At 25.5% G+C, this 15,011-nt stretch overlaps 1 protein-coding gene across 1 annotated transcript in view; it reads left to right on the forward strand.

Annotated features, from left to right (window-relative positions):
• The first annotated feature begins 4,043 nt into the window (after positions 1-4,043).
• Positions 4,044-15,011, forward strand: part of LOC112604071 (aromatic-L-amino-acid decarboxylase-like) — a 34,229-nt gene continuing 23,261 nt past the window's right edge. The window contains exon 1 of the mRNA XM_025352936.1: positions 4,044-4,346. The gene's annotated coding sequence lies outside the window, so the exon portion shown is untranslated. The remainder of the gene's footprint in view (positions 4,347-15,011) is intronic.

Below are 15,011 nucleotides of genomic sequence, written 5' to 3' on the forward strand. Positions count from 1 at the left end.
TGAATACGGCAATGTTGGAAAAAATAGTGTAAACTGAGCATTCTTAATCGATATTTTACCCACTGGAATTGGCGCAAAATATCATCCTGCTCACTGTAAATGGTTTGTGCAATAATAATACAGCAACACTATTGGCATGCGCTGTCTCGCATAGTCAGCTGGCCGTTTATGGAAGCGCCTCGTGAAGCAGAATATCGTTTGAAACCAACGTCCAGTACCGAATCTCATCATCACATTATAATATTATTGTAGGGTAATGTTATCTAACATCGTCAACGTTTATATTCACCTGACAGCGATTGCGCACCAACGTGATATCAAACAATAGAAAAATAAAAATAAAATAATATTGAGTATACAGTGGTCGCCGCTTAATGTAATCACTTTGGTGAGGGACATAACTGATAACATAATCCGATTGATAACATTAAACGAAAGTTAAAAAAGTTATAAAAAATAATAAAATCTACGTTAAATACATAATTAATAAAAATATAATTTTTTTATTTATTATTATTTATTTATAAATAAAGTACATATGTAGGTTGTAGGTATAAATTGGAAATTTAAAATTAAAAAAAAAAATTAAATGTAAATAAACAAATATGTATAATATGTATGTACACCACTAACATTTATATCTTTATTATGAGACATTCGACGAAACATTTGAATGTATGTTACAAAATTATGATTTTATGAACTCAACTGATAATATTATGCGACGTATTGATTACAAAAACCGACATAATTTACACATATAAGTATAGATCCGGCTCGTACTTACACTTTTTGATAACAATAAACGATTGATAACATTAACCGTGATTATAATAAGCGGCGACCACTGTATTATAGTTATACGCCATAATAATACTCGTATATTATCTAAAGAATAACTACTTTCAGTATTTAATCCGGTATAAAATTTAAAATTTTAAATAAATTGGGTTTATTTTTTTTTTTTATTAGCTTCAAGTAATAAACTATCATAGCTCGACAATTAGAGAATAACTTAAGAATAGTAACATAATAGTATATTAATTTATAGATGTTGAAATCACATTTTGAATATGGAAAGTGACGTGAATATAATAATTTAGACAGTGATAAAATATAGATTAAAAACAGGTATGGGTCGGTAGACCCTATTAAATAATAAATTAGGTTATTTAATTATATTTTAAATAATATTCATAATACTATAATACATGTTGTAGGTACATATTTTGCGATAATGGTTGGCCGTGGTTACGAGTCACCACTCACCCCAACACTTCGTTTATTAAGTTTGTCGTAATGTACGTATTTATACTTGAATTTTTAAATAGAAATGCCAGCTTAATATATTTTAAAAATTGAATATTACAAGCATACAATTTAGGCTTTTGGGTATTTATAATGTTTTCCGGTTAAATACGCTGATGCGATTGGTGTTTCATAATTTTACGTGAGTTAAACGGGCAATGCGTAAACGATATGAACGAAAGTTTTTATCGTACGCTTGTGATAACATCAATGTATCGTTTGAAATTTTCAAATTTTACAATATGGAAAATGAAAACATGCTGTGTTACAGACTTCAATATAGTATACATAAACGTACAGTAAGTCGTACAGTGGAGAAGCATTAATTCGATGATGAATGGGGATAATAAAATACAATCGTTCAAAATAACTAACTCGAATTTATCAAAATTAAATCTACATTTCAAGCAATAAAATAAAATAAAATTTTACGAAATAAATATTTAATATAAATATGTAATAGAATTGTATTATAAAAAAAATATGTTAAAACATGTTATATTTAAAAAAAACACAGTGATACCTATTATATTATATAATATTATCATTAAAATTGTATTTGGTTATTACTATTTTGCGTTTCGATTGTTTATTAGTTAAATCTTTTAATTTTTATACTGTTTTAAATATAAAAGTATCTATGTGTTCGACAGATCCAATAAATTGTCTAATAGTAATAATGATAACGTCATTGCTATTATGGTTTGTTGTGGAAGTATTTGAAACTCGTCATTTCAACCTTTTTTGAGATCATTATTATTGATATAAGTATATTACAGGTATAATAAAATATATTATAATTTTATTGTATATATTTATACTTTGAGTTATTCATCATATATTTTTACATGAGTAAATGAGATTAATAATATTTTGAGTTTACACCAATTTTAAAGAGAATAAAAAAAAATTGAGTAGTCGAGTTTTTTGAGTTATCGTGACTCGACTATAAAATTAATAATTATTGTGTTAACATTTTTTTTTTTTAATCGCAGCGGTCTACGTTTTTAAGAGTTCCGCATGATCCACAGTAAGACTTTAGAATAGTTGAAAAAATTTTGACAAATTCTGATTGCAAGATCAGTTTGAACGTTGGATTGACTCAAATACTTGATGATGAACGATTAAAAAGTATTACCGTTGTTATTACCATCGTAAAAACGAATGATGATCACGTGGGAGACGTAGAATAAGACATTTGCCTTTGGTGAACACTAACAAAATAAAGATAGAAAAATAAATCAATGTTATGATAGAAATATATAATATATATATAATACATATTAGGTTAATCAGGAATATTGTTAGATGCTATTTATTTTATACTTTACTTTTTAATTCTTTAAGTTTTCTATGTTAATAATACGTATGATAAAATATAGGTAATGTAAAATCTACGCACATACATATTTTGAGGTTCATTGCGTGGTGCATGTTCGTTTAGCCATAGCTCTGTTCATACACTGTGATTTATTATGCTGCCGTTACGGCAAAAACCCATTTCCTTTTTTCCCGTTTCAGCAATCGAATTCGCCCCCTCTCATTTCCCGCTTCGTTACCGCTCCGGACGCATTTATACCTGTAAAGTCACATCTTAAGGTTGTTTGCGAGGGAGACTTTGGCGGCACCCTCAAAAATACAAAATTTAATGAGGTTTTAAAATTTAAAATTAATTATATTTTCTGATCGGTTTTCGATGTACCTATACGTCGTACGTAGATACCTATTTATTGTTCGTACACATTAAATAATATATTTATGTACACAAATATAATTTGTTAGTCTTTCATTAGAAAAGTTTAAACAGTATAATAACGAATTTATTGTTGTCAGTTAGGACTAGGAGTTAATTTTATAGTTTTTGGTACAAATACATAATATTTTAGCATTCGCAATAGGTAAATTAATTTTAAGTAAATCTGCGCAAACTTAGTGTTCACGATGATATTTTACACCTATATACCTTAAGTCTTATAATATAAATGGATCATCTCGATAATAGTTGTTCCAAAAAAATGAATTATCAAGCATGTAAGCGCAACTCTCTCTCTCTCTTTATATATAAATATATATATACATATGACCTCGGATGATTTTTGGTAAGATGACGGACACAATTTATTGTTATACATCTTCCCTGTGCTTGCCCTTGCCCTTGAAGTCACGAATCAATAATTCGATTCACGAATAATTATGTTATTATAGTGCATATTATCATTATTATTATAATTGTATATGCGAAATAGTTTTGCGGCGGTTGCACACCATATTATTGTTATGTGACGTGTATTGGGTCTCCATCACTGCAGGTTTGAAGATGACGCTAACGACAGTGCCAAGGTGAAAACCGATTTGAAAAAACAAATAAAACGCGTCGTTGATCATTGCCAATAATAATAATAATAATAATAATAATATTAAATATTATTATTATTATTGCGAATCGTCCCATCCTACCATTCAGTGATCTTCTCCCCCCTCTTCATTATCATCGCACGTTTCAGGACTAAACATTTCTCTAATCTCGAAACGCCCCACGCACTGAGCTCCGATCCGGCTGCGATCCTAACTGAAAAAAAATAGACATATACAAATATTGTTATCGTATAATCTTCGCAGGTTTTTTTTTTATTTCTTGTACGATTTACTTATTATATTGCAATTTTTTCTGTCGTTCCTCGTTAGAGTTATGATTCTGCGGTAGCGGAGGTTCACGTATATTACTATTAGCTAGTAGCTACCTATATAAAGACGTACTCGTTATCGAACGGTCGGCGTACGTTGTTTATCGAACTCGCGTGTTCGCCGAGAAAATATAATATTCACTGTTGGTGTCGAATTATTTTTACTGTTCTACTATTAAGTCACAATATCAACTCCCATTGGTATCTAATATCTATGCGTAGATTTCGAACAAACGAGAAAACAAGTTCAATCTCTTAGTAAAAAAATATCTACATATACGTAAATCCACCTACACTACACATAGACACTACACCGTATCGGTTAATCCAAGCGTACTTCACATTTTCGCCCAAGTGAGTTTTTTGTTTTAGTTATATTTTCATGTTCTTTTCGGTTAGGGTATAATATAAAATAGGTATTTTAATTATAATATTATTTTATGTTTTTATTAGTTATGGCATCATTATTGTTATTACATAATAGTACAATATAATAGTATACGTTTATTGGTGCTTTTAAAATATTACATATATATTATTTATTTATTATTTCTGCTGTGTATGTTTATGAAAATAATAGATTTACAGATTTACGGACTTGTATTATTTATATGTTTAAATGTTATGTTAATAATGTGTAATATTATAGTAAATAAATTTAACGATAATATAATATGTTTGGTTACTATCTGTAAGTATAGTGTTTTACTTATTTGTTACTTTTCAAATAAGAATTAGTATTTAATTAGAAATTGTGTACGTATTTTCGTCAAATAATGATATTATGTACCAGTTGACTATACGTTGCTACCTACCTCAGTTTATTAGTTACTATCGAATCATTTGCAGTGTCAGATCTCGACTGTGAATAGCATTAATACACTATTTTCATGTTTTTTGATTTATTTTGAACTCGAAACTTGCAAAGTTTATTTGCAAATAGAATTTTTTAGTGTACTTAAATATTCACGTGATTAGACTAACGTAAAAATAAAACAATAATAAATCGTTTGTTTCGTAGAAAAATTGTTTGAGTAACTCTTATTAAAACAAAATATTTTGTGTATACCCTATAATACCCTACACGTAGTCAACTTTGTCAGAATAATATGACATTTGTGGTTTTTGTAGTATAATTTCAAATCTACCAATTGGAATAATATACAGTCAATAAAATAATAATATAATATTAAATCATATTGAATTATTATTATTATATTATAATTATTATTTTTTTTTCTTTACTTATTATTATAAATCAACAATATTTAAAGTCAATTAAATTTTCTTTCACGCAATTTATCATTGTATACAATATTAAAATCTACTGATTTAATAAATTCTAAATTTCACACGAATCTATGTTATTATTACAACTAAACAATACATTGTATACATATTAAATGGAGTAATTTATAGCTATCTATTGTAGTTTTAGCGTACAACAAAAAAAAGTATCGTGAAAGTCTGTAATAAGCCTATAATATTATTAAAATATTTTTGTCAACACCTGTTTTGGATGTTCCAACCTCATGTCTATGACATTTATATAACGTGATTTAATTTTTTTTAAATTTATTTGAATAGTATTCAATCAATATTTTTTTCTAATAAAATTAATAAATGTACATCATAATAACGCAGTATTGTAGCGTATTTTTTAAAATATGTTTTAACCATAATCTTTAATTTGTATTTATTTTATCATTATACCAAAATAATTGTATACCTAATATATTATGTTACCACTGTCATATTTTGTCGAGAATTTCTAGCGTTTAGGATTTAGATAAGTATCAGTGTTCGTGGAGCGTGCAAACCTTGTGAAACAACTATACCCGTTCATTAGTTTAGAAAATGTGTATAAAACAACTATATTAAACACTTATTGATCCACTTGACGTAAGACTTTTTTTTAAATCATTAAAAATATATATTTTTATTATTTTTTATTATATTAACTTTATTAACTTTTAATTCCTTATTCAAATGCAGAATATTTCTTCAGTACTTCGATGTATAATAATTTAATTTTGGACGAGTGATTTAAGAGTTAAAAGTTTAAATGAATTTAAACGAAAAAGGTTTTCTATTTTACTCATCTAAACTTTGAATACTTATAAAATTATAGCTAATAAACTATTTGTCCAAAATTTGATTTTATGTCAAAGTACTATGAAGAATGTTCTGTATCAGAATTAAAAATTAAAAATCTATGTTGGTATTAAAAATAGTGAAAAAAAATATACCGATAACAAATAATAAAAAATACATTTCTTTTTAAATTATGTTATCTTGTAACGATTTAAAATTATGCAAAAGAAATATTTTTTTAAAAGTCAGTATTTTCTGAACTAATGGAATGTCTTACTTTAAATGGATCACCCAGTGTACGCAAAGTTATCATTATATCAAATAGTTTAGGCGATAAACTTACTAGATACATATGTGTACTTAGTGCGTAAATGATTTTAGAGTGCTCGTTTTAGAAACGTATACCGCAGTAAACTCGATATCAGCCCTAGTGAGAATTATTTTTGATCTCGTTTACGCCAAGTTTAAACCGTTCTAACCGCTTAAAAATTAAACTACTCAGAAAAACCTTTTGACTTCGCACAGTTTGATCGCATACGTGTATTTTCAGTATTTTTGTAATTTTTTAAAACACTTTGTGCGATGTATGTTAATGATTATTAAGCTGCAAGTATTACTTAATTTAATTTTTTTTTATTTGCTGATAATTTATTATATATGGCTCAATTAATTTTAAAAATAATATCATATTTTTAATATATTTATACTTGATAGAAAGAAGTATTAAAAATACAATTTCCGTGCACAAGTATTGTATTATGATATGATAAAATAGGTTTTTATAAACATATAAATAATATTACTATTAATGACAACAATAATGAATATAATAAATTTCAAAGCTTCGAGGGAACATATAATAGTATATAATATTATTCTATTATAGTTTTATCCATTATCGAATAACGCCTGTACGATTTATATAGATATAGGTACACAACACGTAAATACGTTATTGTACATTACGCGATACTAAACAATTAACATTAAATTCTTATCGATCAATCAATACGTAACTTCATAATTGGATAGATTATACTATAATAAGCTTGCTGTATATACAAATTATCGAATAGTATGTAATACTATTATATATACGGTTCTACCTTCTACCTATATTGAACGGTTTTCGAACTTAGACCGTTAAATGTGGGATGCAATTAATTATTTACGGAGCGTATATAAAAGTATTTGAAAATAATTTGCCTATATTATTTGTAATTATCCGAAGGTATACGAGTACTTACCTAAATTCGTTAGATGTTCGTTTGACTGCAAATTACCGGTATGATATATTCGTCGAAACACCTATTATAGTAAATATATGACGTTATTTTGAAAATGAGGAATGAGTCGTAATTTTAAAGTTACAAAATCTTATATAATAATATGCGTGGTGTATTTCATCATAGCTATGATACTAATTGATACGTGTGTTAAGTGATTGATTATACAAATACATAATATATTTGATGATATGCATTTAAAAATAACTTTAAAAAAAATAATTAACTTAAAATTATATTATTTATCATTTGTACATTATTGTAGTATTATACAGAAATAATATTTTATCACTTATATTATATTGTATTAATTTAATTTTTAATTCTAATGGCGGATTAATTGATGAACTAAATTTTAATTTTAAGACATTTTTATATATGAAAAAGAAAATCAACAAATATTTTATTATGTATTCATTGATTATGTAAATTTTTAACATTTGGGCTTTAAACACACATAAACACACATAACAAACTAACGATTCTAATAAGAACAAATTATGTGGTAGATTTTTCTAATATTATATTTTCAAGCCAAATCTAGCTAGGGATAAGCAAAACCATTTTAATAGAAATATTTAAAATTAGGTTATCAGTTTAAAAATAAAATTACTGGATGTCCACGTTATGTCTCTAACCTTAATTTAAAATAAGGATCAATCTATATATATACTTCTCACTTAAAAAAATAGTCCACTAATATTATAATAGATTTTACAAAAAATGTATTGATCTCCCAAATGTCCTTTCCAACTATTCCTTAAAATCCCGGTAGGAGGCTAAAAAAAAAATTGGCCAAATGACCTTAACAAACATAATATAATTTCAAATCACTACTTAAAAAAAAATGTATATATTATATATCTTAGAGGTGTTATTAATGGGATGCTTCTTCCTCATGTTTTTATAAATGTATTTATTTTTCTGTTCTTAGTGTACAATCTTTACCTATTTTTTTTTTTTTTTATATTAGTTTTCAATGTAAAACTATTATACTTTAAAGTTATACCTAAGTATATAAACAAGAACTTATTACAATACAAAGGTTTAAAGTGCAATTATTAGAATAGATTGTAGAAATATTCTTTTAAATTTTTAACTATAAAATAATTTACGAATTTTCGCAATTTTAACTAATTTTGTTGAAATTTAAATTTTAAACGATTATAAGTATATATATAAAAAAAACATGTTATTAATGTTTACCTTATTAAATTATATTTAAAGGAAGACCGACACTTTTTAGGTACTTAGGTTACTATTGATAACTCAATCCGGCATTGCAAATACATTTAATTTTATTTGTAAAAAAAAAGTATACTTTAATTTAATGATCGTTATTTGAATTTTTAAGTTTCTTATTTTTTTTTTTTTTTAGAGCCCAAACATTGTAGTTAATGTAATTATGATGTCAACGACTTCAATGATTTTTTTGATTATTCCAAACGAGTTAAAAGTCAAGTTAATTTATTCGTACAACTCTGCATTTTTTAAAAGTGACTAAATTAAATTTTCTTTTTAAGTCAGCTGGAAATAACCACCACAATGGGTTTATGACTCGTTCCGTGGAGGATATATTATTAAGCTTCAATTAAAGGCTGGTGGTGACATTTTTAAATAAATTAATGTAACAAAATTAATAAAAAGTTTAATACCTATCAGTAAAAGTCTTAGTACCTACGCATAATAGATATTATTAAATTATTTCGATTTACTCAGCACAACTAAACATATTATTTTTAAATCATCCGGACAACACAATATAATATAATACTATTGTCTGAGATATTATAATTGTGATTATATTATTCACATTAGAATGCATTAAGCGCTATACGTATATTGGTCATCGTTGTGGTATGGAATACTTTTAATTTTGTATATCTTATGAATGAAGTAGTTCTTATAGTAATTACACTTATATAGGATTTGGAAGTTCAGTTTCCCCCTCCTTCATTGTAAAATATTGTATACAAAAACATGTCTTAATTTTATAATATCATAACGTTTAGTTTGAAACGTATATTAGTTGAATGATTTTTAAACAGCATTTTTTTTCTGTATATGTGTTTTTGGTTCATAGTATATGAGTTACGAATTACAATATTCAAATAAGATGAAAAAATCATAACGGGATAATATCATATTTCTTTAATTTCGTATCTATAATTTAATCAACATATTTTTAAAAATAATTGCACAATCATATAAAATATATTATATTATACACTGCATAATCATTATACTTTTTAAATTATGTTTAGAATTTGTTTATATATACTTTCAAATATAGTTAATTATTTACTTATATTTTTGTCAAAAAATAAAATAGTTTAACATATTTAGTGAAACATTACCACTTAAATCCCTTCTCATGGCATGCACATATTTATATTTTTTAACGCATGTTTATAGAAGTTGTTGCATAATTAAGTTCATTTTTGGTGTTTTTAATGAATATTTATGCATGTCATTTATATTTCATTGTCGAAAAGTGTTCCTGTATCCTCGACTCTTAAGTATTATAAGTCTTAAGTGTTTAAAATCATGTAGATCACATTGACTCATAATTGAGAATACAATTTAAGTTTCTGGTAAAATACTCAAAAAGATGGCTTACAGTATATAAAATATATATTTTAAATTATATTAAATTAATTATGTTCAACAATTCAAAGTATAAATTGTCAATATTTCAATTGTAGGTAGGTTAAGTTATTTTCAGGTATCTTTTGATAAATTTTCTGTTAGTACTATAATATAACCAATATATAGTTGAACTTGGTTAACTTGAATTTCTTTTACTTGAAATCGTCGATATCTTGAACCTTTTCTCTGGTCTCTAGAATTTCCTATTTAACCTGTTTAAACAATGCAAAAAATCTTATTTAACGTTAAACTTAAATATTTTCGTGAATAACTCGAAATTTTGATTTTTGTAACTATAAATTTATGATATTTCCCTCATAGGTCTCATGTATGTACCTACATTTATTATTGAAATATGACATTTGGTCATCTGCAAGATGTACTCAATCACCCGATATATAAGAGAAACAAAAATGTATTTAACCTCCCATTCCCACGATTACATACTCGTATGCACAGATGCATTATAATAAATCGAGACAATTTATTGAAAACAAATTAGAGGTCAGTGATAAATTTTTTAAAGATTAAATTAAACAGAACGATTCATTGCAAATGCAGCGATTAATAGAAAAATGCAAACAAAAATAAATAGGTATCTTTTGATAAAATAATTTTCTCATTCAATTTTTGTTTATACATACCTTTTTAAAATTATATATAGTACATAAATAGTAAATATTTTTTATTACATATTATAATAAACGAATAGAAAAAGTACTGTTTAAAAAAAATACATATCTTTAAATTTTATTTAGATAACTGAACTTCTTTTACGGTCCTCTCAACTTCGAGTTAACCATGTTCGGCTGTCATTAAACTAATATTTGGTTGAAAACATTAAAAAAAAAATGTTATAATATTAAATTAAAATGCATCAGTTTAACTAATAATTAGTTTTTCCACCTCTTTTAAGATATAATAAAGAGTAGGTATTATTAAAACTTTTCTACCTTTGAAGAAGGCACAACAAGAAACCGCAACAAATACATGATAAACTAATAACTAGGTATACACATTGTTCAAAAACAAAAAATTAGATAAGAAATTGTAATTCACTTTAATGTAGAAATTAAATGCAATTGTAAAAAATAATAAGTATTATTTGAAGTGAAAAACAATACATTTAATAAAAAGTATGTTTTATTTTGGTGATTTAAAATTAATAATGCTTTAATATATTATACATAATAATTATTTAACAGTTTCTCAAATATAATAATTTGATTATAGATAATATTTTTTATCTATTAAACAATATATTTTCAACTCGATATTATATTTTATAATAATGATGCATTCGAATCAATAAATAAATAGCATATAGTATTTTCAGTTATTATTAGTTTTTCTTCGAGCTTTGAGAGAAAAGGCGATACATATTATATATTATGTGCTGTACCTTTATATATTTTTATAAGTTTTTTTTCAGCGTTACTTTATAAAATTTTCTAAATAAATTATTAATTTTAATAATAATTAGGATTATAGGCTAAGTTATAATGTTGAGGCCATGTCGATTGATTCGAGTATTAAGCAATCATATCATACAAAATACAAATCCTTATATAAAAATACGTTAAGCTACTTAAAATGCTTTACGTTTTTTAATCGACTTATAAAAGACCTACATTATTGTCGTGTACTATGTATTGATTTTTTTAGGACCTTTCATAAGTTTTTTGTCAATTAAACATTTTATTAGTTATGACATACTCGTAGTAATTTCGAACTTTTTAAGTAAATAGTTTTTTGTGTGAATAGTCTACAAGTTATTCTGTTCAACTACATTATATCATAGTTTATTCTAGAAAAACTTTTCAAAAAATTTGATTTAAGTACGTCCACTTGACTGTTATTAAATTTGATATTGAATTCGAAGCGCATGACGGGATGACGTTTTTGACAAATGAATCGAGATTTTATAACGGCAAAACGCCACGCGTTGTCGAATCATTTTTCACGTCCGTTTCTAATGGGTTTCTGGATTGTGATTTCTCGGTTATAGTATATATATATGCGTGTGTGTTCGGCATACGCGTTTTTTAATATAAGGTGTACATGAATACATATTGTACAGGCGATTTGCATGGTCCGAATCAAATTGTTTAAAATTAATAATATTTATTTCCGAAAAATGCAAAACAATACAACCCTTAACAGGCTGTTGTCACGCAACTCTAGCATATTATATTTAGGCCATTATAAATAATAATCATATTATATTATATACAATATGTTTCATTAGCGTAATATGTTAATTATTTTGATTATTTTTTTCTTGATGAGCATTTTGAAATAGATGAAAACTTTCACCATTGAGGTTCCAGTATTTTACAACTATTATTATGGTCAATATAATTTTTACATAATTTTCGTTTTTTAAATACATTTAAACAATTTGACTTCTTAAAAAAAGAATGAGTCTGAACGTTTTCCTCGCCGCCAAATGATATTAATATTACTTTAACAAAAACTCCGAAAATGTGCAAACTGTGCAGACTGAACATCATTGAGTAACAGCCAAAAAAGACGACTGAGATTAAATGATTATTATTGCGCCTAATATTACATTATATGCTGATAATAAAGCTCTTTGTTAAGCCTGACGTTTGTGTGTTTTGATATACATACATTATTGTGATAACTAGAGCAAGGACTTTCATGTACTAAAATATTATCAAACATGCATTTAAAAATATGCACTTATGCATCAACAAATTTAAAAAACGCAGTTAAATATGCGTTTAAAAAAAATAATACACTAAAATTTATAGTTTTATAAATTATATTTTTTCTTTAAATATTTAATTTTAATAATTTTATATTATCTCATCATAAGTTTTAACTGAATTGTAATCTTATCTACAGATTCGCATCTATGATAAAATGAGTCTTTTTCGTCTTTATGAGAATATAGAAATAGTTAAATATAATAATTTATGTCCTTCATCATCAAACATATTCACTGAAAAACACGACTTTCAAAAAACTTTCAAAATATGTAATACAAACTAAAAATTTGCTCTTATAATTAAAAAAATATGTCCTTTAAACCCAAAAATGTTAAAATATGCAAAAATATGCACTAAAAATTTTGAGATTTTAATCACAAACGTTGTGAAATGTATTGTATACTTATTCTACATACAAAAAAATAAACTAGATAAAATATGCGAATGCATGAAAGTTCCTTGCTCTAGTGATAACACTTCATTACAGTGTATATGGTAACAAAACAATAGTTCCGATTCGGAATTACGTATAATCAGTGAAAACGGATATGAAAGACTGAAGTCGATCTCGATTTGTTACTTTTCTATGGGAACAAAAATCCTGATTTTAGATACTAAAAGGTGGTGTGTACGCTCAAATACAATCAAATTAAATACTTTAGTCTATAATAGACAATAGTCACTATGTCGTGTGCCTAAATAGTTGTCTTAATTAGCAGAAAGATCGATTTTATGTAGGAACATTGAGGTATAAACATTTCGTTTATTTGGAGTGAAACACCGATTGTCTATGTGTATGGAATATGGATTTATAGAACTTAAGGTTACAGTTGTTACAGGTTTGTGGGTTGCAACAAATTATTTGAGTAGTCATGAATTGGTAGAATAAACGAACGTATTTAAATGTCTCAAACATAATATACAAGCATGAAACTGTACGTCTCCTTTCTCCTCTGGGAGCGTATAAAAAGTAGAAAAATTATTCGTCAGAAACCGTATTTTTGTTGAAATTTATCTCGTTAGAAACACGTATTGTTGGAATTTAAATTTTATTGAATCATATTACTGTGGAATTTTAAATCGTTTGAAATAATATATTATATCGAAAAAGTTATTTTTTGTTAAATATCATCTTATTGAAACTGTTATATACTAAACAATAATTTTTCAGAATCATATTTTTATGAAAAATATTTCATTGGAAACTTATACTAATGTATTATTTAGTTACGGTAGGTAGACGGTTCCGAGTAAATACATTTCAATTATACGATTCCAAAATAATATTTGGTATCGGTTTGATTTCAAAACACACAAGTTTTTGAATAAATGAGTATTTTGCTGGTAAAATATATTTCCATACCTAAACAGTTCAAAATAAATACAATTCAGAAAAAATATTTTCTAAATTTGTACGTTCCCACCAATGTTATTTAACAATTAAATATAGCCGGCTACTCTCATCTACGATTCAATTAGATTAATTAAAGTTATAATCACTAATCGTGATGTTATATTCTATAAAAATTACATTAGTTTAAAAATGACTTTTTGATCTGATCATGCTCTAACGGCACGGTTTTTAAGTAATTCTAAAATATCTGGTGCGCAAGGACATCAAGCAGGTTTTATTAAAATTTGCATTCAACCTGTTCGTTGTTTTATAATAGATAATGCAGATGATGATAAATCTTTTCAGTTGTCTTTTTTTTTTTTTTTTTCATTAAAAGTTTGCTAATACTCATCAATATTGTTTGTCATAATACTGCGTGGAACAGCGCGTAAAGTACTTATAGTAAACAAAACCTAAATAAAACTAATTATGTATGTGTGATTTGTTTTGTTCAATAAAATTGTATTAAAGTAACTGATATTTAATGTAAAAATTTATAATATACAAGTATAATCATCGATATTTTCACATACACAGATTAAAGTTCAATGTACTAAAAGTTTGCGTTAACTTAAATATTATGAATCATTTTATAAATATGCATTAATAATGATAAAATATTTCCCAATATAAAAATAATTATCAAACTTTAATGTTATATCGAGCTAAATAGTTGAAAAAAATTCAAAAAGGAAATAGAGTATAAAATATTTCTTAAAAAAATAAATAAAATTATGTGATTTTAGGATAATTAACTATATTGTTTCTGACAGAGGTAACAATGAACACTTAACTTTATTTTATTAGGGTATAATATTTCTTTTTAATTACCATTGGGGGCTATGATATTTCAATATAATCG

Source organism: Melanaphis sacchari, unplaced genomic scaffold (assembly GCF_002803265.2).
Source record: "Melanaphis sacchari strain LSU unplaced genomic scaffold, SCAv2.0 Contig119_pilon_pilon, whole genome shotgun sequence".
Taxonomy (NCBI): domain Eukaryota; kingdom Metazoa; phylum Arthropoda; class Insecta; order Hemiptera; family Aphididae; genus Melanaphis; species Melanaphis sacchari.